This window comes from Hyaena hyaena, unplaced genomic scaffold (assembly GCF_003009895.1).
Source record: "Hyaena hyaena isolate Hyena2069 unplaced genomic scaffold, ASM300989v1 scaffold_1219, whole genome shotgun sequence".
In the NCBI taxonomy this organism is placed as follows: domain Eukaryota; kingdom Metazoa; phylum Chordata; class Mammalia; order Carnivora; family Hyaenidae; genus Hyaena; species Hyaena hyaena.
Window position 1 is genome coordinate 338,675 of NW_024081841.1, and position 24,884 is coordinate 363,558.

Below are 24,884 nucleotides of genomic sequence, written 5' to 3' on the forward strand. Positions count from 1 at the left end.
ATGTGCAGATGACAAACAGTCATGCTTCCCATTCTTTTCTACCCAAAGATTCCCTAGCCTGGGGGGTGGGAGGGAGGGTGTTCACTGCAAGGAACTCTGGGAGTATAGTCTGAAGGTATCCTGTTGCAAGTACAAATCTCTTTAAATTTTAATATTTTAGCTTAGAAATCCCACAAATTTTGCAGCCTGCAGCACAATGCAGCACTGTTTGTTTTATTATAGAAATAATATGAACCACTGCAGTATAGGTTTGCGTAGAATTGAGCATCAAGAGAGATGCTTTGTGTTCATCCCATGGCTTTCCTGATCCTCTGGATATGCCTCCTGGTTCACGAAGCTGAGACACTTAGAGCCGTTTGATTTAATGAACTTCCCAGACCTTTCTCCCAGACAATCTGGTATACTAACAGCACCTTCTGTTCTCCAAGGAGCACTGCCTAGCTTTACCTCATGGCCTTTTATGGTCAAGGTATTAGGTGACATCTCCTCTTGTCCTTGTTTTCATTGGATCCTCTGTGACTGTTGACTCAGTTCTTTCTGAAACTCAGTTGCTTTCTGGGACGTCATGTGGCTTTAGGGCCTCCTCCTACAGCTCTGGCCACTCCTGCTCCATCTCTTTGGCAGGATCATCTTTTTTCTATTCCTCTCCCGAGTGTCATGCTCCCTGGGATGTTGACATCAGTGCTGGCTTCTCATTCTATATGTCCTCCCAGAGTGGCCTCACTAATACCCAATCCCTCAGTTTCCATGTATAGAGAACATTCTAGTCTTTGTCTGCTTGATAGCTCTTTTCCCACCTGCTAGTACCAGAATTTCTCTTTCCTGGAGGAACACACTTGTGGATTTCGTGGAGCTGACTCTGTCCCACCCATTGCCACAGGTGTGGGTTCACGACCCAGACATTGTCGATCAGAATGTTCCAACTCCAGGTTACAGGGCTTGATTCAAGAATGAGCATGTAGGGGCTCCTGGGTGGCTCAGTTGGTTAAGCCTCTGACTCTCGGTTTCAGCTCAGGTAATGATCTCATGGTTTTGAGAGTTGGAGCCATATATTGGGCTCTGTGCTGACAGTGTGGAGCCTGCTTTGGATTTTTTCTCCCTCTTTCTCTCTCTCTGACCCTCTCCTACTCAGTCTATCTCTCTTGCTCTCTCTCAAAATAAGTAAATAAACTTAAGAAATTAAAAAAAAAAAACAAAAAACCAGTGGACATGTAACCCCCAATGGATCAATCATAGTCTCTATGGAGACTTCTGCTGAGCTATCAGAAAACAAAAACAAAAACAAATCTCTGCTGAGTTATTGAATGAATAGATGTGAACCAGAGACTTTGGGGTTGCCAGAGGCCATCATGCCCAAGAAAGTCCAAGAAATTAATTAAAAGAGAGATGGAGATCCAATACTGTCATTTAAAACCCTGAATCTAGGTCTGAAGCTGAAGAAACAATCCTTGGGCTTTTTGGTGTCTTCAGCCATGAATTCCCTTTTCTCCATGCACTAATTTCTATTGGTTTTCTTGTCACTCACATCCACCCATATCCTGATGACTCCCAAATCCACATCCATGGCCAAGGCTTCTCTCCTGAGCAACAGACTCATAGAAATAACTTGCAATTAAACAACCCCCACACAGATATCCCACAAAGACATCCGAGACACAACATGTTATATTCTAAATATAATTACATTATAAATTTATATTAACTTGTTAATGCTTTAAAATTTTCCACCAGAATGTAAACTCTATGAGGACAGGAACTTTGTTTATTCATTATTGTATCCCAAGTACCTAGAGGAAACACATAATAGATGTTCAGTAATTATTTGTGAAATGAATGAAACAAAGGGATTTTCTTTGACTTCATTTGTAATATCACATACCATATTCGATCAGTTGCTAAGTCTTATAGTTTTAGTTCATGAATATCTCAAATTTCATCTCTGATCCCCTCATATTACCCCACTGCTTACTTCAAGCCCAAATTGCTTCTTGCCTGGACCATGGCAAAAGTCTCCTAATTCCTGTACTGCTTACAGCTACCCTCTACACAATTTCCAGGCTCTTCCTAAATTGCTTAAAATATATCAGTAATGCTGCAGAGTTTTCTGGCTCAACTTGTGGCTCCTGCCTGCCTCTTGAGGCTAATTTCCTGGAGGCTAATTTCCTGGATCTCTTTCCATTCAGCCACTGACTAAGAAAGAGGGAATCACTTGGGGTCTCTCAAATTCATCAGCATGTTTCTTGCCTCTTCATCGGGGCATATGCTGTAGTCTCCTCCCATGCTGCCCCTTTCACCTTTGTGATCATCTTGAAAAACTCATGTCCTGTCCTTTAGAAAGCTTTCTCTAGTCTCTGAGTCCCCATTCTTATTGGAAGTCCCCACTATCTTCACAAAGCTCCCTTTGCACCCCTTTGTGTAGAAAAGCAGTTACATAGCACAGACTGTTTTAGTGCTGTCAGTGTCTGTATTTTATTTTCCTCTTGGCACACAGCTAGACTACATTTCCCAGCCTCCTTTGCAGTTAGGAGTGACCATGTGACTGAGTCTTAACCATTGGAATGTGGGCAGAAGTGATGTGCATCATCTCCAGGCCTGGCCCATTAAAACCTCTCACATATGGGCATCCTTCTTTTTCTCCTCAGTTTAGTAGAGAGGACTAAGGGCGTTCAGGATGGAGGCACCATGACATGTGTGGAGCCACTGTGTGGCTCTGTGACTTGGGCCACCATGGGGTCAAAACTGGGAAATAAAAGAGGAAGAAACCCCAGGAAGTCCACTACCATCTTGACTTTTTTGTCTTGCCTTGCCAGTCAGCCTGCTAATTATTTGCTTTTCAGAGTCTTCTGCCATTTGTTGCTGCTGCTATTTGGTATCCTGTCTAGAGTTCTTAGTTATAGTCAGTGGGGGCTGATAGGGTGTAGAGGGCTTATCCATCTTGGCTAGCATCCCCTCTATCACCTCATTTTTTGTAGCCTATTCCTGCATACCTGGCTCATGTTTGCTAGGTGGACTAATTAATTATCCAGATTCAGAAAATCAACTATGGCTGACTCTTACCAGAAGAGTATTTCTAATTCTCAGCTTTACAATTTACATAAGTGTGAAAATGTTTGAAACGGTTCTTGCGAGAACTGGAGACATGATTAAGGATAGAGAATAAATACTCCAAATAGAGGTTACGCTGTGAGCTATTACATAACTTCCCTGCTGGGAAAAGAGTGAATGGTGATGATATTGCATGAAGATCTTCAGATTACTAAGGGATGGAAATTTGCAGATTACTGTTTTTTAAACCAAATGTGTCTTGTTTCTTTTTTTAAAATTTTTTTTCTTTCATAGTTTATTGTCAAGTCAGTTTCCATATAACACCCAGTGCTCATCCCAACAGGTGCCCTCCTCCATGCCCATAACCCACCTTCCCCTTTTCCCCACCCCCATCAGCCCTCAGTTTGTTCTCAGTATTCAAGAGTCTCTCATGGTTTGCCTCCCTCCCTCTCCCCAACTATTTTTTCCCCTTCTCCTCCCCCATGGTCCTCTGTTAAGTTTCTCCTGATCCACTTATAAGTGAAAACATATGGTATCTGTCTTTCCCTGCATGACTTATGTCACTCAGCATAACACCCTCCAGTCCCAACCACGTTACTACAAATGGCCAGATTTCATTCTTTCTCATTGCCATGTAGTATTCCATTGTATAGATAAACCACATCCTCTTGATCCATTCATCAGTTGATGGATATTTAGGCTCTTTCCATGATTTGGCTATTGTTGAGCATGCTGCTGTGAACAGGGGGGACATGTGTCCCTATGCATCAGCACTTCTGTATCCCTGGGATAAATTCCTAGCAGTGCTATTGCTGGGTCATAGGGGAGTTCTGTTGTTAATTTTTTGAGGAACCTTCACACTGTTTTCCAGAGGGGCTGCACCAGTTGACATTCCCACCCACAGTGTAGGAGGGTGCCCGTTTCTCCACATCCTCGCCAGCATCTAGAGTCCTCTGATTTGTTCATTTTAGCCACTCTGACCAGCGTGAGGTGGTATCTCAATGTGGTTTTAATATGTATTTCCCTGATGAGGAGGGATGCTGAGCATTGTTTCATGTGTCTGTTGGCCATCTGGATGTCGTTCTTGGAGAAGTGTCTGTTCATGTCTTCTTCCCAGTTCTTCACTGGATTATTTGTTTTTTGGGTGTGGAGTTTGGGGAGTTCCTTATACATTTTGGATACTAGCCCTTTATCTGATATGTCATTGGCAACTATCTTCTCCAATTCCGCCGGTTGCCTATTAGTTTTATCGATTGCTTCCTTTGCTGTGCAGAAGCTTTTAATCTTGATGAGGTCCCAGTAGTTCATTTTTGCTCTTGATTCCCTTGTCTTTGGGGATGTGTCAAGTAAGAAATCGCTGCCATTGAGGTAAGGAGGTTGTTTCCTGCTTTCTTCTCTAGTGTTTTGTTGGTTCCCTGTGTCACGTTCAGGTCCTTTATCCATTTTGAGTTTATTTTTGTGTATGGTGTGAGAAAGTGATCTAGTTTCATTCTTCTGCATGTTGCTGCCCAGTTCTCCCAGCACCATCTGTTAAAGAGGCTGTCTTTTTTCCATTGGATACTCTTTCCTGCTTTGTCAAAGATTAGTTGGCCATACATTGTGGGTCCAATTCTGAGTTCTCTATTCTATTCCATTGGTCTATGTGTCTGTCTTTGTGCAAATTCCATACTGTCTTGATTCTTACAGCTTTGTAGTGGAGGTTAAAGTCTGGGATGGTGATGCCTCCCATTTTGGTTTTCTTCTTCAGTATCACTTTGGCTATTCAGGGTCTTTTGTGGTTCCATACAAATTTTAGGATAGTTCTAGCTTTGAGAAGAATGCTGGTGCATTTTTGATTGGGATTGCATTGAATGTGTAGATTGCTTTGGGCAGTATTGACATTTTAACTATATTTATTCTTCCAACCCATGAGTGTGGAATGTTTTTTTCCATTTCTTTGTGTCTTCTTCAATTTCCTTCATAAGTTTTCTATAGTTTTCATCATACAGATCTCTTATATCTTTGGTTAGGTTTATTCCTAGGTATTTTATGGTTTTTTGTGCAATTGTGAACGGGATCAGTTTCTTGATTTCTCTTTCTGTTGCTTCATTATTGGTCTATAAAAATGCAACTGATTTCTGTACGTTGATTTTGTACCCTGCGACTTTGCTGAATTCATGGATCAGTTCTAGTAGGCTTCTGGTGGAGTCTGTCAGGTTTTCTATGTAGACTATCATGTCATCTGCAGAAAGTGAAAGTCTGACTTCTTCTTTGCCAATTCTGATGCCTTTTATTTCCTTTTGTTGTCTGATGGCTGATGCTAGCACTTCCAGCATTATGTTAAACAATAGTGGTGAGAGGGGTCATCTCTGTTTTGTTCCTGATCTCAGGGGGAAAGCTCTCAGTTTTTCCCCGTTGAGGATCATGTTAGCTGAGGGCTTCTCATAGATGGCTTTTATGATGTTTCAGTAAGTTCCTTCTATCCCGACTTTCTCGAGGGTCTTTATTAAGAAGGGATGCTGTATTTTGTCAAATGCTTTTTCTGCATCTATCGACAGGATCATATGGTTTTTATCTTTTCTTTTGTTGATGTGATGTATCACATTGATTGATTTGTGAATATTGAACCAGCCCTGTAACCCAGGAATGAATCCCACTTGATCATGGTGGATAATTCTTTTTATGTGGTGTTGCATTCAATTTTCAAGTATCTTGTTGAGGATTTTTGCATCCGTGTTCATCAAGAATATTGGCCTGTAGTTCTCTTTTTTTGCTGGATCTGGCTTGGGAATCAAAGTGATGCTGGCTTTGTAGAATGAGTCCCGAGGTTTTCCTTCGATTCCTATTTTTTTGGAATAGCATGAGAAGAATGGATATTAACTCTGATTTAAATGTCTGGTAGAATTTCCCAGGGAAGCCATCTGGCCCAGGGCTCTTATTCGTTGGGAGATTTTTGACAACAGATTCAATTTCTTTACTAGTTATGAGTCTTTTCAGATTTTCTCTCTCTTCCCGTGTGAATTTTGGTAGTGAGTGCGTGTTTAGGAATTTTTCCATTTCTTCTAAGTTGTCCAGTTTGTTGGCATATAATTTTTCATAGTATTCCCTGATAATTGCTTGTATTTCTGAAGGGTTGGTTGTAATAAGTCCATTTTCATTAATAATTTTGTCTATTTGAGTACTCTTTTCTTTTTGAGAAGTCTGGCTAGAGGTTTGTCTATTTTGTTTATTTTTTCAAAAAACCAACTCTTGTTTTTATTGATCTGTTCAACTGTTTCTTTGGATTATGTATTGTTTCTGCCCTGATTTTTTTTTATTTCTCTTTTCCTACTGGGTTTGGGGTGCTCTTATAACTCTCCTTCTAGTTCCTTTAGGTGCGCTGTTAGATTTTGCATTTGTGCTTTTTCTAGTTTCTTGAAATAGGCCTGGAGTGCAATGTATTTTCCTCTTATGACTGCCTTTGCAACATCCCATAGAGTTTGAATTGTTGCATTTTCATTTTCATTTGTTTCCATATATTTTGTAATGTCTTCTCTAATTGCCTGATTGGCCCATTTGTTCTTTAGTAGGGTGTTCTTTAACCTCCATGTTTTTGGAGATTTTCCAGACTTCTTCCTGTGTTTGATTTCAAGTTTCAAAGCATTATGATCTGAGAGTGTGCATGGTATGAGCTCCGCACCAGTGTGTCTTGTTTCTTGAAACTTATAGATGCATATTAACCTGAGGTAAGAAATCTATATTCATGTGTGTGTGTTGAGAATTTAATTTGTAAATTTTTGATTCCCTAAACAATAACATTTACAACTCTTTATTCTTATTTATTATAAACAGATATATCACTCAGTTAACACATATTTGATAAGGCCTCCTACATGTAATGTTCAGTGGGAGTTAAAAGTAGTTTAAGTATTACCTCCTGTTTTAAAGAATAGTGATGAAGTTCACCGATGAGAACTTGACATGTTGAAAAGCATTTTACTCTTCTTGCTGACATTTTCCTCACAGTGTCCCAGTGAAGTAGGTTTTAGTCCCATTTGACAGTCTACAGAAGCTCAGTATGTTTGAGGAATCTGTCCCTGATCACATCATAATGGCAGAATTGAGTCTTCTACCCTAGTCTTCAGGTTCCACTTTCTGTTCCTTTGTCATTATGCCTGAGTCCAGCTGGGGAATAAAACGTCCCACCCACAAACAGTTATCCAGTGGTTCCACGCGGAGTTATGTATGGCATATGCCAACGGAATGGTCAACTGTAGCAGGAAGCACACTTTCCTACCTCCTCGCCCTAACTGTTGTTAGGGAAGGCAGCATTCTAGAAGGGGTACTGTTGTCCTAACTGGCTCCCTCCAAGCAGTAAACTCTTGGTTGCAAATGCTCTTACCAATACTGATGAGGTAATGTTATTCAGGACATAATAAATAAAGAACATGGAAAAGGCTGAGAGAATACTTGGTCCCCAAGTGTGAGAAGTATCATCTTTAAGTAAAATACTGCATGTAGCAAGCTACAATTAACATACCCAGTGGTTTCAGCTTCCCTTTCAGTGAAGGAACTCTGAAAACTTCAGCTGATCACGTTTTCCTTTGTTAGCAATTAAGTGGATTTTGCAAATTCAGATGTCAAATTAAAGATGTGCAGAAAGACGACTCACCCTGGGTGAGAGTCAAGACATGGAAGATCACCTGCAAAGGGGCCAGAGGGACAATTTTCAGGTTATGGAAATGTTCTATAGCTTGTTTTGGGTGGTGGGTACTCCAATGCCTAAAACTTACAGGAAAGGAACATTTAAGATCTGTATATTTTATGGTATGTTCATTATATCTCAGTTTTTTAACATGGAAAAGAGGGGGCCTGGGTGGCTCAGTCGGTTAAGTGTCCATCTTTGGCTCAGGTCATGATCTCATGCGTGGTTCTTGAGTTAAAGCCCTGTATCAGGCTCTCTGCTATCAGCTCGGAGCCTGCTTTGGTCCTCTGCCCCCCTCTCTCTCTGCCGCTCCCCTCCTCACGCAAGTGTGCCCCCCCCTTTCTGTCCTCTCAAAAATAAATAAACATCAAAAAAATAAAAAAACATTTCACATGGAAAAGAGCATACAGTTTCTCAAAATTCTTTGAGGGGTATATTAGCAAAAAGTTTGATAACCATCGTTCTGGGCATACATGGAACAAATCTCTTGTTTTTCTAGCTTCTTATTTTTCCTTTTGGCTCCTCAGATCCATGTAGCTTGACTGTAAGGTAAATGATTGAAAACATTTCTCATAATTTTTGTTTTGATTGTTAGCTTTAATGTTTTTCTCATAGCCACCTTGGATTTTTATGCCAAAGAACGTTCTCCAACAGAATAGAAGAGAAAGGTGGGGAAGAAAACTAACTAGGGAGAAGGTTAATCTTCAGATAATTTGGTGAATGGATGTATTTTTGTTTGTCTTTGTAATTACACCCTTCCAGAACATCATTTTTAGAGGAAAAATGTTGTGATTAAAGTAGCTTTTTTCATGAAATTGGAGCCCCCAGATTGATGAGCTGATTTTGAAAGATTGCTCTCCAATCCTTTATAAATTTAGAAGGGAAAATGCCCTGGCACAGGGAGGGTTGCATGAATCAGGGAACAGATACAGTGGATCACAACTGAGTGAGGATGCTCCGTACTGACAATTTTATCCCTGACCTGGCTCTGCTTGTCATTTCTCTGTGACTCGCCCATTCAGCTAGGCCATAAAAACCTTAATAACCATCTGAATGTTCTCGCAAAGAGGGCATGAAGCCCCAGGCTTCTTTAATCTTCTGGTGCAGTTGAAAGAAGTGACAAGGTGGTCTGTTCTTCCAGGAATAATATGTCTGTCTCATGGCCACTTCTCACATATGCTACACAGCTTCCAGAGAGTTAGTCAGTCCTCCATATTTTCTGTATCTGGTCTCTGCTCTGTAAGGCCCTCTGGTTGTTCTCTTGTGCTGGAGATGGTCTCTGGGCTTTCACAACTCTGAGCCAACTCTGAGAATTTCACAGAGCTGCAGGGATCAGGAAATTGGGGTTTTTCTTCCTTTTCTCATAGATCTTCAGATGACTGGAGCCAAAATGGTGCTTTGGCAATAAGGGACATCAATGCCTTCACTTTCCTTCCTTGCAGGTGTGGCGTTGATAACAGGAATGAAGGGATGATAGGCTCACTTAGAACAGTCTGAATACTAATCTTTCAGGGCCCAGCAACAGCAACACCTCTTTCTGGTCTGGAGGGTTCAGTTTCTTGCACTCAGTAACACTACCACTCATCCTCAGAAGCAGCTTCTCCACCAGTGTCATTACTTACGAGTGTGGAGTCCTCAAGGTCTTTTTTTTTCCCACTGAGATCACCTTTTTGTCACTTATGTTCCCAAATTTTTCACTTGTTTGCTCAGTATTCACAGCTTCACCTTTAACTCCAGCACCTGACTGCTCTAATACCGGCTCATTTAGAGCCCACACATCATGTTGAGCGCCTGAAACAATGGCAGCACCTAGCTCCTTCTCTAGGAGCTCTGCATTGATGTGGTGAGGTAGGCAGTACGGACACCATCCTCTCTGGTTCTTGTCCTGGAATTGGAACTTTCCTCTGCACTTTGCTTCAGATAGTTTTGGCTCTGAATATTTATGCTGCGGCCCTGGAGTGCTGACGACAAGATTCCTTCTTAGCTTATCACAGAGAGGGCTTGGATATTTCACAGAGACACTCTGATGTCCAGTGGCTCACCCGAAAGACCCCTGCCACAGGCTACCAAAGGCTGCCTCACCATCCTACGCTAGCCTCGGTAATGCATGGCCACTCCATTTCACCTATGCGCCTGCCACCTGCAAATTCTCCAAAAGCAGCTGTTTTATTACACCCGTTATACACATAAAATCAATCTGATTGATTTGCTCTGGGGAGAACCCGCAAGCACAATCAGATGTTGGACAGCGTGCAGAAAGTTTTAAATGATGTCCTTTTGGCACTGAAGAAATTGCAGTCCATTGACCCAAACTTACAGCTGTCCCATGGCTTGCTACACCTCCACCAAGTCTGGGAAGTATCAGTCACAGGTCCTAAGGCCTCAACGGCATTTTGAAATGGATGGGAGCTGAGAATTTTTAAGAGACAGTTGCTGTCCTGCAACAGTCTCTGTGCTCTCCTGTTGAATAGTGTCTCCCCCACCCCTCCAAATTCATGTATACTTGGGACCTCAGAATGTGACCTTATTGGGAAATAGGGTCTTTGTAGATATAATTAATTAAGATGGGGCCATACTGGATTAGGATGGGCCCTAATGCAATGATTGGTGTCCTTAATAATAATCAGAGGAGAGGCCACAGAGTGACACACAGAGAAGTCCATGTGATGGTGGAGGCAGAGATCAGGGTGATGTATCTGTGTGTCTATGAGCTGGTCACCACCAGAAATCAGGAAGAGGCAAAGAAGGATCTTTCCCTAGAGCCTTTAGAGGGGGCATGACTCTGCCAACAGTGTGAGCCTGGATTTCTGGCCTCCAGAACTATGAAAGAATACATTTCTGTTGTTTTTAGACACGCCGTGTGTAGTAGTTTGTCATACCAGTCATGGTAAATTCATACATCTTCTTTCTCTGTCCACACTCAGCATTATTTGCAAATTCTTCTGTAAGTTCCACACCAATGAGAACAGTCTTAGCATTGTGGTTCACTATGATGATTCTGAAGCCAGATTACTTGGGTTTGAATCTTGACACCTCCACTTATTAGCTCTGTGACCTTGAGCAACTTATTCCAATGCCCTGTGCCTAAGTTTTCCAGCCTGTAAAGTGGGGAATGAATGAATGAATGAATGATGTTAAGGGTGTAGAACAGTTCCTGGCACACAGGAAATGTTATGTGGCATTTGTTATATGAAAAAAAAATGTTGGTTTGAAATGGCCGCATGGAAATGGGAATGGCTCCACAGAGGAGGAATTAAGACAGGTACTTGACCTTCAGAAATTGAGTAAGGCTGGTCAAAGTCCACCCAAGTGGGAGAAACAGTGTGAGCACAAGCTTGCTGGGGGTGTGAGGGAAGGGGACAGTAAGACTCTATTAGAGCAGGATTTCCCACTCTTCTCCAGGATAGTCAGCAGTGATCCATAATATTTGCATACACACAAGGTCAGGGTCAGTGAGGCTGCTTGCAGTTGCACCCTGGAGGTCACCAACCAAGTTTCTAAGGGCCAAGGGAAGGCAATACCTTGGCACACCTAAAACCCATTCCCAGAACCTGTGGGGAGCTCAGGGTTTGAATAGGACTTTTCAAACTCAAATGTGCACTAAAACGCACATTCTGACTCATTAGGTCTACGAACTACACTTTGCCTCAAAATCCTTTCTACCCCAAGTATGATTTATGAACCAACAACATCAGAACCCTGATATGTGGTTAGAAAGGCTGAATCTCTGGTCCTCCCATTCCCACCCCAAACCTACTGAATTGGAATCTGTATCTTAATCAAGTTCTTAACTGACTGAGATGCACTCTAGCATCTGAGAAGCCCTGGATTAGAAGACCCAGCCCAGCTTGCTAGAGGGGAGGATCTAGCCACCTTGTTCTCAGACCCAACTGTACATAAGATCCTTGAGGGAGGCTTTAAAAAATCCAGATGTCCAGGTCAAAGTGGCTCAGTTAAATCAAAATCTCTGCAAATGGGGCCCTGGGAAATCAGTATTATCTTTTAAACTCTCTGGGTGATTACAGTTGTGCCCTCAGGGTTGAGAACCACTGAGCTAGGGACAAACCTCTAAGCAGGGCTGGAAAGAGACTGAGGGCACATAGAGTTCTTGATGGAGGGGTTCAGGCCCTGTTTTCCCAGCCCACCACAGCAGTTACAGACACGGGCTGTGCAGCAGTTGGGGCCTTACCTGGGCTCAGATCTGGTTTTGTGCCTCTTGCCAGCTGTGCGATGTGCAAGCTCCTTAGCCTCTCTTTGCCTCCACTTCTTTACAGTGGGGATGACAATGAAAGTGACTGTGCCATAGGCTGTTTATGAGGATTAAATGAGCTAAAATGTACGGTGCTCATTATAGTACTTGGCACAGAGTCAATGCCATGTAAGTGTTTGTTCACGTAAATACATATTTTACTCTTTTTGATTTGGGATCATGGAAGGTTTCTCACTGTCCTGTCACCCCACCCCATCTTGGGTGCTAGATTCTTGGGCAGCAGTCACACCTCTGATTAGGCGCTCAATAAATGTTTGAGCAATACATGACTGAATGGTTACAATGCCCCCTTGTGTATTCAGTGGGAAGAAATAACAAAACATAAGTTGGGACATGGGACTTTCAGTGCTAAAATTGGTGAAGTCACAGGAAAACTGGAACAAGTTGGTTACCCTAAGTGTGGACACCACTAAATGTCCATTTCCTCAAAGTACTCTTTCCAAATAGGCACAAAAGAGATTCCCAAAGTTAACTCATTTGTGTGCATGTAAAGGCAATGGCAGTTCACTTCCTGGCGTGGTGTGTGTGTGTGTGTGTGTGTGTGTGTGTGTACATACACACATGTGCACCAATAATAATAGTAGCTAGAATATAGTAATGGTGGCACATGATATGCACTGTGGTGAACAGTTTGCATGCTTAAAAGGGACCATCAGATGGCCTGATTCAAATGCTGGTTGTCTCACTTAAGAGTTTTGTGCTATTTGGCATGTCTCTCTGTCCCTCAGTTACTCTATCTGCAAAGTGGAGACAATAATAGCACTCACCTTTCAAAGTTGTTAGGAGAATAGATGTGTTCATATATGTGAAGCATTAGCAGAATGCTAGACATGTCATAAATTTGACTGATAATAGAGATGATGATGATGATCATGATTGCTATCATTATTGACACTACCAAGCAACCTACATCCCTCTTCTGCTTCTCTCCCTTTCTCATCTCCCAGCTTCTTCCTTTTGCTTTCAAAGAGTCTGTATGAGCCCTCTGCATCCTGCCTTCTTTTTCCATTTCCCTCCCTCACCCGAGGGGCCACCAACAATTGTACCCTGCTTAGAAGATAGAGCCCCCAGTTCACCCTCAGACACATGAACTGAATACATGTCTTATATTTTATGCCATAACAGCATTATGAATCTGTGTTAAACAGCATTCATGTGGATATACGAAACTAATATACTTATTTTTCTCCCTTGATTGGTAGATCAGAGCCAAGAGGTAGATGGCAGTGGATATGAACATCAGCAAATATATGGTAAGTTCTGTTCCTACAACCTTAAAGATGACATGGAGAATAATAAGCCAATCACTATTAAAATTAAGTTGTTTCTGCTTAAAGAACAAGTGTGCTGAGTAATACAGGTTTCTGGTGGAACAGGAAGGCATTTCTCAGCTTCATTCCATTCACTATTTCTCATCCATAATTTGGAAAAAAGTATAGAAGCCACATATCAGATATGCAGGTGATTAGAAAAATGACAAATACTTTCCCTGGAGAGTAGGGATACAAAAGTAACATGACTCTTGGGGTCCCCTCCAGGGAGCTGAGTTGGTTAAGCATCTGATTCTTGATTTTGGCTTGGGTCACGATCTCACGGTTTGTGAGTTTGAGTTTAGCGTCGGGCTCTGCACTGATGGTGCGGAGCCTGCTTGGGATTCTCTCTTTCTCTCCCTCTCTCTGCCCCTTCCCCACTCGCTCGCTCGCTCGCTCTCGCTCTCTCTCTTTCTCAAAATAAATAAAATAAACCTAAAAAAGAGTAACATGACTCTTGAAGCAATGAGTAAAATATAACCAGATGAGATTAACATGGATGAATGTAAATCTTGTGCAAGGGTCCAAATAAAACCACACCTAAAAATATATATAAACTAATATATATCATATATTATTACATTCCATAGCAGGAGATTAATGTATTAATTTTTGTTATTTATTATTTTCGACTATTAATATATTGTGTATAGTTGTATAATGAATACTATAATAGCATATAATATATCACCACATATATAACGTACAATTCTGCATATCCTTTGGACCCATAAATTCTACTTTTAGGAATTTACCCTAAAGAAAAATTGTGTGTGTGGGTGGGTGGAGGGAATGGTAAAGAGAGACTAGAAATTAAAGTCAGTGCAGAACTAAAATGATATTTAAAAATTGGAGGGCAGCCTAAATACATGTCATTGGTGATTGGTAATAAATTATGGTAAATGTAAACAACAACAACAAAGAAGGAATCCTTAAATACTGTGCTGAAACAACAGTGTTTCTCAAACTGGGATCTAAAAACATTAAGTGTTAGAATTTTCTGGAGTGCTGGTGAAACATGTAGGTTTGCAAACTATCCCCAGAATATGGAATGAGTGTCTTTAGAGGCTCCCAGGAAATCCTTTTTTAACAAGTACTCTCAGATATTCTGATATACTCTTATAATTTGAGAATTACTGTATAAAAGAACATTTAATGGCATAGGAAAGTGTTTGTGATATAGTAAGTGATCAGACAAGTTCCAGATAATATCCCTTTTATGTAAAAATACATAACTGTATAGAAGAAATTATGGAAAAACAGAGGCCAAAATTATAGCCATCGTTAATTTAATGTTATCTGGCATTAATGGCATAAATGTGCAGATGGATAGTTCCATTTTATTCTGTACTTGTTATAATACCTGAAATATTCCATTTGAGGAGGTAAAATCTTTTTAGATTCAAGTGTATGTGTATGGTGTATAGAGGTGCCTGGGTGGCTCAGTCACTTAAGCCACCCGGTCATTTAGGGCACAGAGTGCCTCTGTGCACTCAGAAGGGGAGTGCGGGTGGAGGGGAGCCTGGGTGGCTCAGTGCATTAAGCATCAGACTTCGGCTTCAGGTTATGATCTCATGGTTTGTGAGTTCGAGCCCCGCGTCAGTCTCTGTGCTGACAGCTCAGAGCCTGGAGCCTGCTTCAGATTCTGTGTCTCCCTCTCTTTCTGCCCCTCCCCCACTCAAACTCTGTCTCTCTCAAAAATAAACAAACATTAAAAAAATTATAAAAGGAGCTCCTGGGTGGCTCAGTCAGTTAACCATCTGACTTAGGCTCTCATCATGATCTCTCGGTTCATGGGTTTGAGCCCCGTGTGGGCTCTGTGCTCACAGCTTAGAGCCTGAACCCTGCTTCAGATTCTGTGTCTTCCTCGCTCTCTGCATCTCCCCTGCTTGCTCACTCTCTCTCAAAAATAATTTTTAAAAAATTTTTTAAAGTTGTGGAGAGGACTCAAGGATGCCTGGGGTTTAATTTCTAGCTTGACAGGATGGGGCTGGTTATTTTATAGAAAATAAAGAAAACAAAGCCATGTATCCTGCTTACCTTACTTTGTGGATTGAGATTTATATCTGCTGTGCTAGAGGAAGTGAGGCTCATATTCTCCAGCAAGATGAATGTTTTCTTCACCTGAGGGTCTCCAGATGATGTGATGGCTGGTGTCTAAATCGCAGTCAGTGTGGTAGGGTGTCTAGAAGAGGGTAAAAAAGAGTGACCTCATTGTCTGAGAAAATGGATTCTTGTCCATCTCGGCTACTTGAGCTTCCTGCAGCTTTGGCCAAGATATTTCATGTTTCCGGGCCTGAGCTTTCTCATATGTAAAATGAATGTATTAGATTAAGAGAGTGCTCAAGGTCCTCCCACATTCTGAAGCTCTTTGGCTTGGCTCTCTCCTTTCCATGGTAAGCGGACTTTCTTCTTCCCAGGAGTGAGGTGAACAAACGGGCTCAGCCACGGCCAGCTTTGCCTTGCTTGTGCAGGGAGGCCAGTGGGGACAGCTTACCTTCCTGAGGAGGTTATGAGTGTGTGTTTCTCTGTGCACGGCCACAGGACTTCAGATATGGGCTGGGCAGAGGGTGGTGAAACTGCCAAGTTTGCTTCTTAAGCCAGGGCCATCCAGTGAAGGTGGGTTTGCATACTTGTCTCAGAGGACTAATTTATCACTCTGGAGAGCAATTTCTCATTAACACAATGTCAATACTGCTGGGGATTGGCTAGACCACCTTTGAAAGAGGTTAAATTACCTTTTAATCGGTGTATGGAAGAACAAAGCTCTGTTCCATTATGGTATTGCCGCCTTGCTAATTTGATATTTGATAGAAAAACCGAGGCAGTTCTAACTATACCTGTTTGATAGAAGCAGGATTATTTCCAGAGAGGCGGAAGGCAGGAAAGGAGGGTTTCTGCAGCTGTTATCCAAACTGGCATAATTGATGTGGGTGCAGTGGGTTATAGCTAATGGTCTGTGTTTAATTATGGAGGCAGTGACACCAGACCTCGAGGATGATAAGGCACTAACCAGATGATGTACCGCTTTCTCAGTTATAAGCTTGCTGGAGAGGGTCAATACAGTGGCAAGATGGTCTAAATCCCATGTTTCTCCTGGGATTTGGGCTTAGTCCTTGGGAGGCACAGGGCTGTATTTGTAAGATGGGTCCAGATTCACACTGAGAAAGTCTCCTGGGAGAACAGTCACACACAGGCCCCCGACGAAAGTGCTTTCAAATCCACCACTCTACATATTTATTCTCCACTGAAACCAGGATAATTTACATTGATATGCATCTAAAACTCAGCGGCCATAGTGGAAAGATTGGGCTTTTCATCTTGTTTCATTCATCAGAGCGATCAACAACAAAAACACTTTTGTTGACTAGCTTGTTGAACTGCATATTATCACACTATATCATTACTAATTTTTAGAAGTAGAACTTTCAGGTTTTAGCTGGACACCTGGCTGCCCAACTAGAGACTATGATTCTCGGCCCTTGTGGCAGGAGTGTGAAACCAGTTGACTCCCTTTTAGCCAGTAAGAAACGAGCAGAAGTGACTGTGTGTAATGTCTTGGTCATGCTTTTAACGGGAACTTTGTCCTCCACTTGTTCTTTTCCCCTTCTTGTGGGTGAAAGTGAGGTTGTGATGGGTAGTGGTTCAGATTCAGTCTTGAAGATAGGAAAGACATCGGTAGGGTTTTGTACATTTTCTCTTTAAAACATCTTTTTTTAACATTTATTTGTTTTTGAGAGAGAGAATGCAGGAGCAGAGAGAGAGGGAGACACAGAATGTGAAGCAGGCTCCAGGCTCTGAGCTGTAAGCACAGAGCCCGATGTGGGGCTTGAACTCACAAGCCAAGAGATCATGACCTGAGCTGAAGTGTGACACATAACCAACTGAGCCACTCAGGTGCCCCATCTATGTTTTCTGTTTAAGGTGCACAAGCTGAGCCGGTGAAGTAGACAGGTGGAGAGTGGTTGGTTGCAGCATCTATTTGATAGGGAGGAAGCTGGAGCTCAGGGAGGCCAGACCTTTTTTTCTCAGTCCCATACCTATGTGAACTCAGAGCCACATCTTGAACCCAGGTCTTATGACCCCGATTCCAGTGTTCCGTTTAATATAATATTGCCTCTTCATCCTTGGAAACCTTAAGACACAGCCCTATATGTTCACGAGAGGGAAATCTGCATTCATTGAAACTCTTGCCGTTTTGGTGGCTTAAGCATTCCCATGTAGCTTTTATCCTCTCCTTTCCACTTCCCCCCAACACCTTAACCCACAAATAACAAAAAAGCAAAGCTCTGGATAGCAGGGTTTCTAACAATGGTCGATGGCCTTGGTTAATATCAGAACTTCCAAGGGGCGTTGAGGAGAAGGAGTTGCAGTAAGAGGAGTATTTTATCAATGACACTGTTAAGAATTGCCAGCACGTGGGGTAATAAAAGCAGAACAACTTTTAGTCTTATTATTGTTTTAAAAATTTCTACAGGTAGCGAACCCCTCATTACCTGTACCCCCTTTTTGCCTGTTCCTTGGATGGACCACTTCTGTCACCTGCCCCCTGTTTAGTATGCTACAAAATAATAGTAATGAAGGAAAGCAAAATCATGAAATGCAAAATCCAGTGAGCTCTTGACTTGCTGTCTTTGATAGGTATTCATGTCCAGGAAGTGGCTGGGATGTTTTTACCAGTTGTCACCTGTTACACTGAGAAGAGCTTCTGTAAAGAAAAGGAAAGCGTGTCTGTTTCCTTGGGTTTTTCCTTTCCTCTTAATCTCCATAGTTATAAGAGTTGGTTCTATGCATTTTTTTTTAAGGCTGGCATCTTGCCCAACTCTAATTGATCATAAATGTTGGGAGGGACTGTTAAGATTTGCGGCTTGATTCCCGGTAAGTTGGCTGTTTAGGAAGATAGCACTGACAGCCGAAACAGCCCACAGAGAGAAAGGCAAGTCTAGAGATTCCCTTGTTTATTATGGAGCCACCGAATGACTCACTGGGTTGTGCTCTTACTTGGGGGAGCACATAAAGATAAGTTTCTAAGTGCCTGGCAGAAGTCAGCAAAAGATTCTTTCCTCAAAGGCTTTATAGCAGAGTTGCCAGATTAAAGACAGGATACCGGTTAAGTGTGCATTTCAGATAAGCAGCAACTATTTTTTAGTATAAGTATATCCAAACTAGTAAATGGAATATACTCTACTAATAGATACAGGATACCCAGTTAAGCATGCATTTCAGAAATGCAAATTTTAACAAAGCATCCTGTATTTTTATTTGGTAAATCGACAGCCCTACTTCTAGAAATCTAGCAAGATTTTGTGAAATAGTCGCTTTCAATTCAGGAATAGCCAATGCTGTTTTTCCCTTGCAAGGTGATACGGGCTGTTTGGATGTGTTTATTGGTGAGGTAGGGAGATGCAAGGGAGAAGATCAAGGGGAAAGAGTCTGGACTGGAAGATAGGAGACTGAGTTCTGAGTCCTCTGCCAGCAAATGTTTGTGTGAAGCTGGGCAATGCACTTCACCTCTCTGAGCCTTAGCCCCCTAAAAGGAGATTAAATGGTTCCTGTAAGGATAAAATGATCCTATACTCCTATGTTCTTCCCCATGCTACAAATATTATGATGGAATTCGTTTTCCCCAGAGATGATGTAGGTTGGTGTTGTCCAATAGAAATAAAATGTAAGCTACATGTGTGGCTTTAGACTTTCTACTAGCCACATTATAAAAGTCAAAAGAAACAGGTGAAAATAATTTTACTAATATATTTTATTGAACTGATTATATTAAGATATTACCATTTCAGTATGTAATCAGTATAAAAATCATTAATGAGATAGTTTACATTCTTTTCTTTATATTGAGTCTTCACAATCTGCTCTGGATCCTCGTGGCACAACTCAGTTCGGACTAGCCACATTTAAATGCCAAGCCACATGTAGCTGTTGTGCAGCACAGGTATAGACTAAATAACTATATAGATAGATAAATGAATAAATTTTAGAGAGTTAGACAAGTTCAAAAGTGAGAAGTCTATAGTGGGTTATGGAGAGAACTAAGGCTATTTGGGAACATATTCATAAACTTTTTTAAACTAAGCTTTTTAAAACATAAGCTTTTTATTCATGGATTCCATATTTGTGAATTTACCTACTTGCTAAAATTTATCTGTAACCCCCAAATCAATACTTGGGGCATTTTTGTGGTCATTTGTGAATGCGACGTATGTGCCAGGTGACAAATTTGAGTTGTCCAATGCACGTGTTCCCACCTGGGGAGGAACAAAGTCATGTTCTGCTTTCTCACATCAGCTCTCATACTGCACAGAAGGTCCTTTTTGCGGTCTCTTTAGTGCCACAGTTTTTGCATGGTTTGTGCCTTTTGTGGGCAATTTCACTGTTTAAAATGGCCCCCAAGCATAGTGCTGAAGTGCTTTCTAGTGCAAGAAGGCTGACCTATACCTCATGGAAAAAATATGTGTGTTAGATATGCTTCTTTCGGGCAAGAGCTGGAGTGCCATTTGCCATCATTTCACTGCTAATGAATCAGCTGTATGGTAAATGAGGTTCTTTAAAAAGGAACACACATAAAACAAGGTTACGTATTGATCCAGAAGTGTTGTGACCTGAGGTTCACGGCCAGGGGTAATGGCTCAGTATTCACCAATACCAGTTTACCACATGAGTACCGCGAATAATGAGCATCGACTAGACTTTGTTTTTTAGAATAGTTTTAGATTTACAAAAAAGTCAAACAGATAGTATAAAGATTTCCTGTGTACCCACCTCCTGAACACAGTTTCCCCTATTATTGACACATTGCATCGGTACTGTATGCTCATTACAATTAATGAACCAGTATCAATACATTATTACTAAGTAAAGTCCATAGTTTATTCATATCTCCTTAGCTTTTACTTAATGCCACTTTTCTAGATATCAGGATTTCACATTACATGTAATTGTCACATCTCCTTGGTCGTTATGGTTTCTCAGACTTTCCTTATTTTAGATGACCCTGATAGGTTTGAAGAGTACTGGTTAGGTACGTTGTAGAATGCTCTCCTTGCTGGGATTTGTTTAATGTTTTTTCATGATTGGGCTAGAGTTATGGGTTCGGGGAGGAAGATCACAGACATAAAGTGCCTTTTTCCTCACTTTATATCAAGGGTATGTGTTATCAACATGACTGATAATGTTGGCTTTGGTCACCTGGCTTAAGTAGTTTGCAGATTTTTCCACTGTGAAGTTAGTCTTTATTCTCCTTTATGTACTGTCTTCTTTAGAAGGAAGTCATTATGGGTAACCCACACTTAAGGAGTGTGGAGGTGTGTTCCACCTCCTTGAGGGTGAATTATCTACATAATTTATTTGGAATTCACCTGCAGAGGAGAGTGTCTCTTCGACTCCATTTATTAAGATATTCAATCATTTATTTATATCAGTAGGGACACTAAGGGATATTTATTTTATACTTGGGCTGGAACCCAATACTACTTTATATATTTTGTTGCTCATATTGTTCCAGCTTTGGCGATATGGAGCTTTTACTCTTGACCCTTGTGACCAATTAACATACTCCATCATTGTATGTGTGTGTGCATGAGAGAGAGAGAGAGAGAGAGGAAAGCGAAAGCACTTCCTTACTTTGTGGCACTACAAGATACTCCAGGCTCATTCTGTATATTTCCTGGAATTAACCATTTCTCCTAGAGCCCTGGTTCCTTTTTTTTGGAGACTAGTATTAGAAACCAATTAGAAACTGGTATCTGGGAAGTAGGTTTGCTCATTGTTACTGGGGTATTGTGTCTCAGCAGACAGAGTAAAGAAATACATATAGGTGTGTATACTAACCCATATGTACATAGATACATTTCTATAAATATATATATATATATATCCATCTGTATCTATATTAAACTAAAGCTAACTTCATACTGAAGTGTCCAACTAATCCATTACCACATGGATCATTCTGGCCTCCTCCCCTTGCTGATCTGTAAATTTCCACTGCAACAGTGAGAAACCTGGCTCCCACCATCTGCCATCCATTTACTTAATTGTTCAATTCCCGTGTACATGTATTGAGGTATTAGCTATACAGGAATACCATAGGCTTATATAAAATGAAATTATTTCCATTATAAAATTGACATATGTTTAACAAAGAAAATAGGAAAACTAGATACAAATTGAGAAAAAGCATCAAAAGTAGGCCCTATCACCCCAATACAACCTTTGCTGATATTCAGGGTTATTTTCTTTCCCTCTGCCTTCTCATTGGCTCTTTAAACCAGCCAGACTCTCCCCACAGCCCCTAAAGCAGCTAGTAGCCACCTCTCAGGACCCTTCCTATCTCCTGCTGTATGGGCCCTAACTCTAGTCATCCAGAAGCTGATCTTGGTCATCCCAGGAACACTAGGATGGCCTTACTTCACCTCTTAAAGTGAGAGACTGATTTGTCTCAGACCCTACTCCCTAGTCCCTGTGCCCCAAGACCCAAGTCCAGCCTTGTCCTGTTTCCATTCTTTTTCCTACTGTCACTTTTTGGTCCATTTTTCATGGTTGTAGCCATGTTTTAGGTATGATTTTGAATATTACTTTTTCCATCTTAACATTATGCTCATAAGCATATTCCATGCTATTGCAGCTTTCCTAATTACCATTTTCCTATGTTCGTTCCATCAACAGAATTCACCATGTTTCTTTTTTTTTTTTTTTTTAATATTTTTATTTATTTCTAGGAGAGACAGAGACAGAGACAGCGTGAGCAGGGGAGGGTCAGAGAGAGAGGGAGATACAGACTCTGAAAAAGGCTCCAGGCTCCGAGCTGGCAGTCAGCACAGAGCCCGACGCGGGGCTCGAACCCACGAACCGCGAGATTATGACCTAAGTGAAAGTCGGACGCTTAACCGACTAAGCCACCCAGGCGCCCCGCATTCACTATGTTTCTTAAAAAAACTATATCTTGTCAGAAACCTGAGCAGTCCCAATTTCCAGCTCTTATACATCCCTCTGAAATGACACCTTAGTACCCTATAGCCTTTTCTGTATTTAGAACAAATAAGACATATTAGAATATATTTAGAGTCACTCCCAGAAATTGAGTTATTAAATCAAAGAGTGTTTGAAATTTTCAACGTACATTAGTAAATTTCTTAAACCTGTGTGGTACTAATTCAGCTTACGTTTAGTGTTGAAAGGGAAGGCCTCAGGTTTCCCAGTCCCTAGCTCCAGAGGGTTGGAAGAAACAGAAAGGATCCCAGATCTGATCCAGTGAGGCGATTCTTTGGTTTTCTTTCTATATTATGACATTAATCCAGATATACTACAGACAAATCAGGGCCTCAAAGCATTGTAGTAACGGTAGCTGACATTTACTGAGGGCTTCCTGTGTGACAGGCACTCTTTCTGACACTTTTACCGGTATTCAAGAATTTCGTTCTCACAACACTAAGAGGTAGACATCTGCTGATCTCCATTTTACAGATGGAGATACTAAGGCATAGAGAAATTAAAGAACTTGTTCAAGGTCTCTTGGTCAGTACATGGTACAGACAGGATCTGAACTCAGGCAATCTAATGCCAGAAGCCATTCTCTCGATGGCCCAGTTTTGGCTGTGTGAGATGAAAACTATTATTTATTTATTTAAATTTTTAAATGAAAACTCCTTTTAAAAATATTTATTCATTTATTTGAGAGAGCATTCACGCACAGAAGTGGGGAAGTAACAGAGAGAGAGAGAGAGAGAAAGAAAGAGAATCCCAAGCAGGCTCCACACCCCTGGCGTGGAGCCTGATGTGGGGCTCGAAACCATGAACTGTGAGTGAGATTATGACCTGATCCAAAATCAAGAGTTGGACACTTAACCGACTGAGCCACTCAGGTGCCCTGAGATGAAAACTCTCAATAAAACAGTCACCTTTGGATGCCCAAGTGGCTCAGTTGCTTGAACGTTGGACTTCAGCTCAGGTCATGGTCTCACAGTGGGTGAGTTGGAGCCCTGCACCTGGCTCAACGCTGACAGCACCTCTGAAGCCATCAGCGCAGAGCCAGTTCTGGATCCTCTGTTCCCCTCTCTCTCTGCCTCTCCCTCACTTGCACTCTCTCTCAAAAGTAAATAAACATTATAAACAACCCAGTCATCTTAGTACCGTGTATTATTTACTCTTCCCCAATAACAGCACTATAAAGGGTGCTCTCTTGTCATATTCTATGTGTCTTTTTAAGTTTCCATTATAGAAAAACTTGTCTTATTTAAATGGGTCAAAGAACACTATGAATAAAGGTTACTTTCTTTACTGACAAGCTTTCCAAAAGAGAAAATTGCATTTCTGCTGATTAAAACTGTATCACAGATACAGGTGAGGGTTCAATTTCTAGCAAATAAGGACATGCAAGGTGCTGAGCTAAGCTCAGCAACCAACTTGTGGGCTTTCCTTGCTCTTAGAGAACTGGTCTTTCCCCACTGCCTCAGGGATTACTAGGAACAATCTTGACAAAGGTGCATGACTCTGGAAAATGTTTCCTTATTTAAAAAAGATCAATTCCTTATTTTTCTACATATAATGCCTAAGAATTTTCCTTCCTGTACAAGTAAGGGGATCTAGTTGCAGAGGTCTGCAATAGCTGGAAAAAGCAAAAGAGATGATTTAAAAAATGGCCTTTGAAAAGGTTAAGATTCCCTCTACCATCTCTGGTATAACCATATTAGTTACGGTAATACTAGAATCTCAGTAGATGAATCCACTAGCTGTTTATTTCCCACCAATGTCAAGTTCCATTGGCAGGGCCTGGGCCCAGCAGGTGGACTTACATGGCCTCCCTCGAGGAGCCCAAGCTCCCTCCATCCTGAGCTTGGTCCTCAGTGTCAGCAAATGGAGAAAGAGACCCTGCAGGAGGCAGCCTTGCTTCTTAAGCGCCTCAGCCCAGAAGTGAGATGTATATTTCCACTCATGTTGTGCTGGTAACAAGCAGTCAAAGAGCCACCTGCGGGAGTGTGGGAAATGGACTCCCTGACTAGGCAGCTGCTTTCCAGCCACACCTCAATGTCTCCGACGGGAAGGCTCATCCTGGTGGCTAGCATGTCATCTCTGTCGTGAGAACCTTAGATGGAGTGAGCCAGGTTCCCAGAATGTTGAAGCCAGTGGAAATGGTGGAGGAGGACCCTCCATGGAACCATAGAGAGAACCGACCCCACACTCTCTGCTGACCCATGGCACACATCCCCAGGCTGTCCCTGGCTACTGAAATGAGAGGAGAGCTGTCTTCCTGAACACTGGACACAGAAATCCTGGCAAAATCTTGGTGGTTTGACTACAAAGTGAGCACAGAATAAGAAGAGTTAATGAGGCATGTGGAATAAACAAATAGAAGTTGGGACATGGGCTGGTTTATCCATGGGCACTGCCTTAGTTAAGCAACATTAGAACTGCCTGATGTTTTAGAACAAAACAAAACCAAAAAACCAGATGCTCTCTAACTGCATGGCCTTGTGCCTGACACTTGGCCACTCTGAGGCTTAGTTTATGCAAAAATGATGATGTGGGCCCGATTGTTTCCAAAGCATCTTCTATGATCCTATGACCTATGAACTACAGAATGGTAACA

General features: G+C 41.6%; 1 pseudogene; it reads right to left on the bottom strand.

Moving 5' to 3' along the window:
* Positions 1 to 8,730: 8,730 nt before the first annotated feature.
* LOC120224612 lies at positions 8,731 to 9,793 on the bottom strand (annotated as a pseudogene).
* Between the last annotated feature and the right edge of the window lie 15,091 nt (positions 9,794 to 24,884).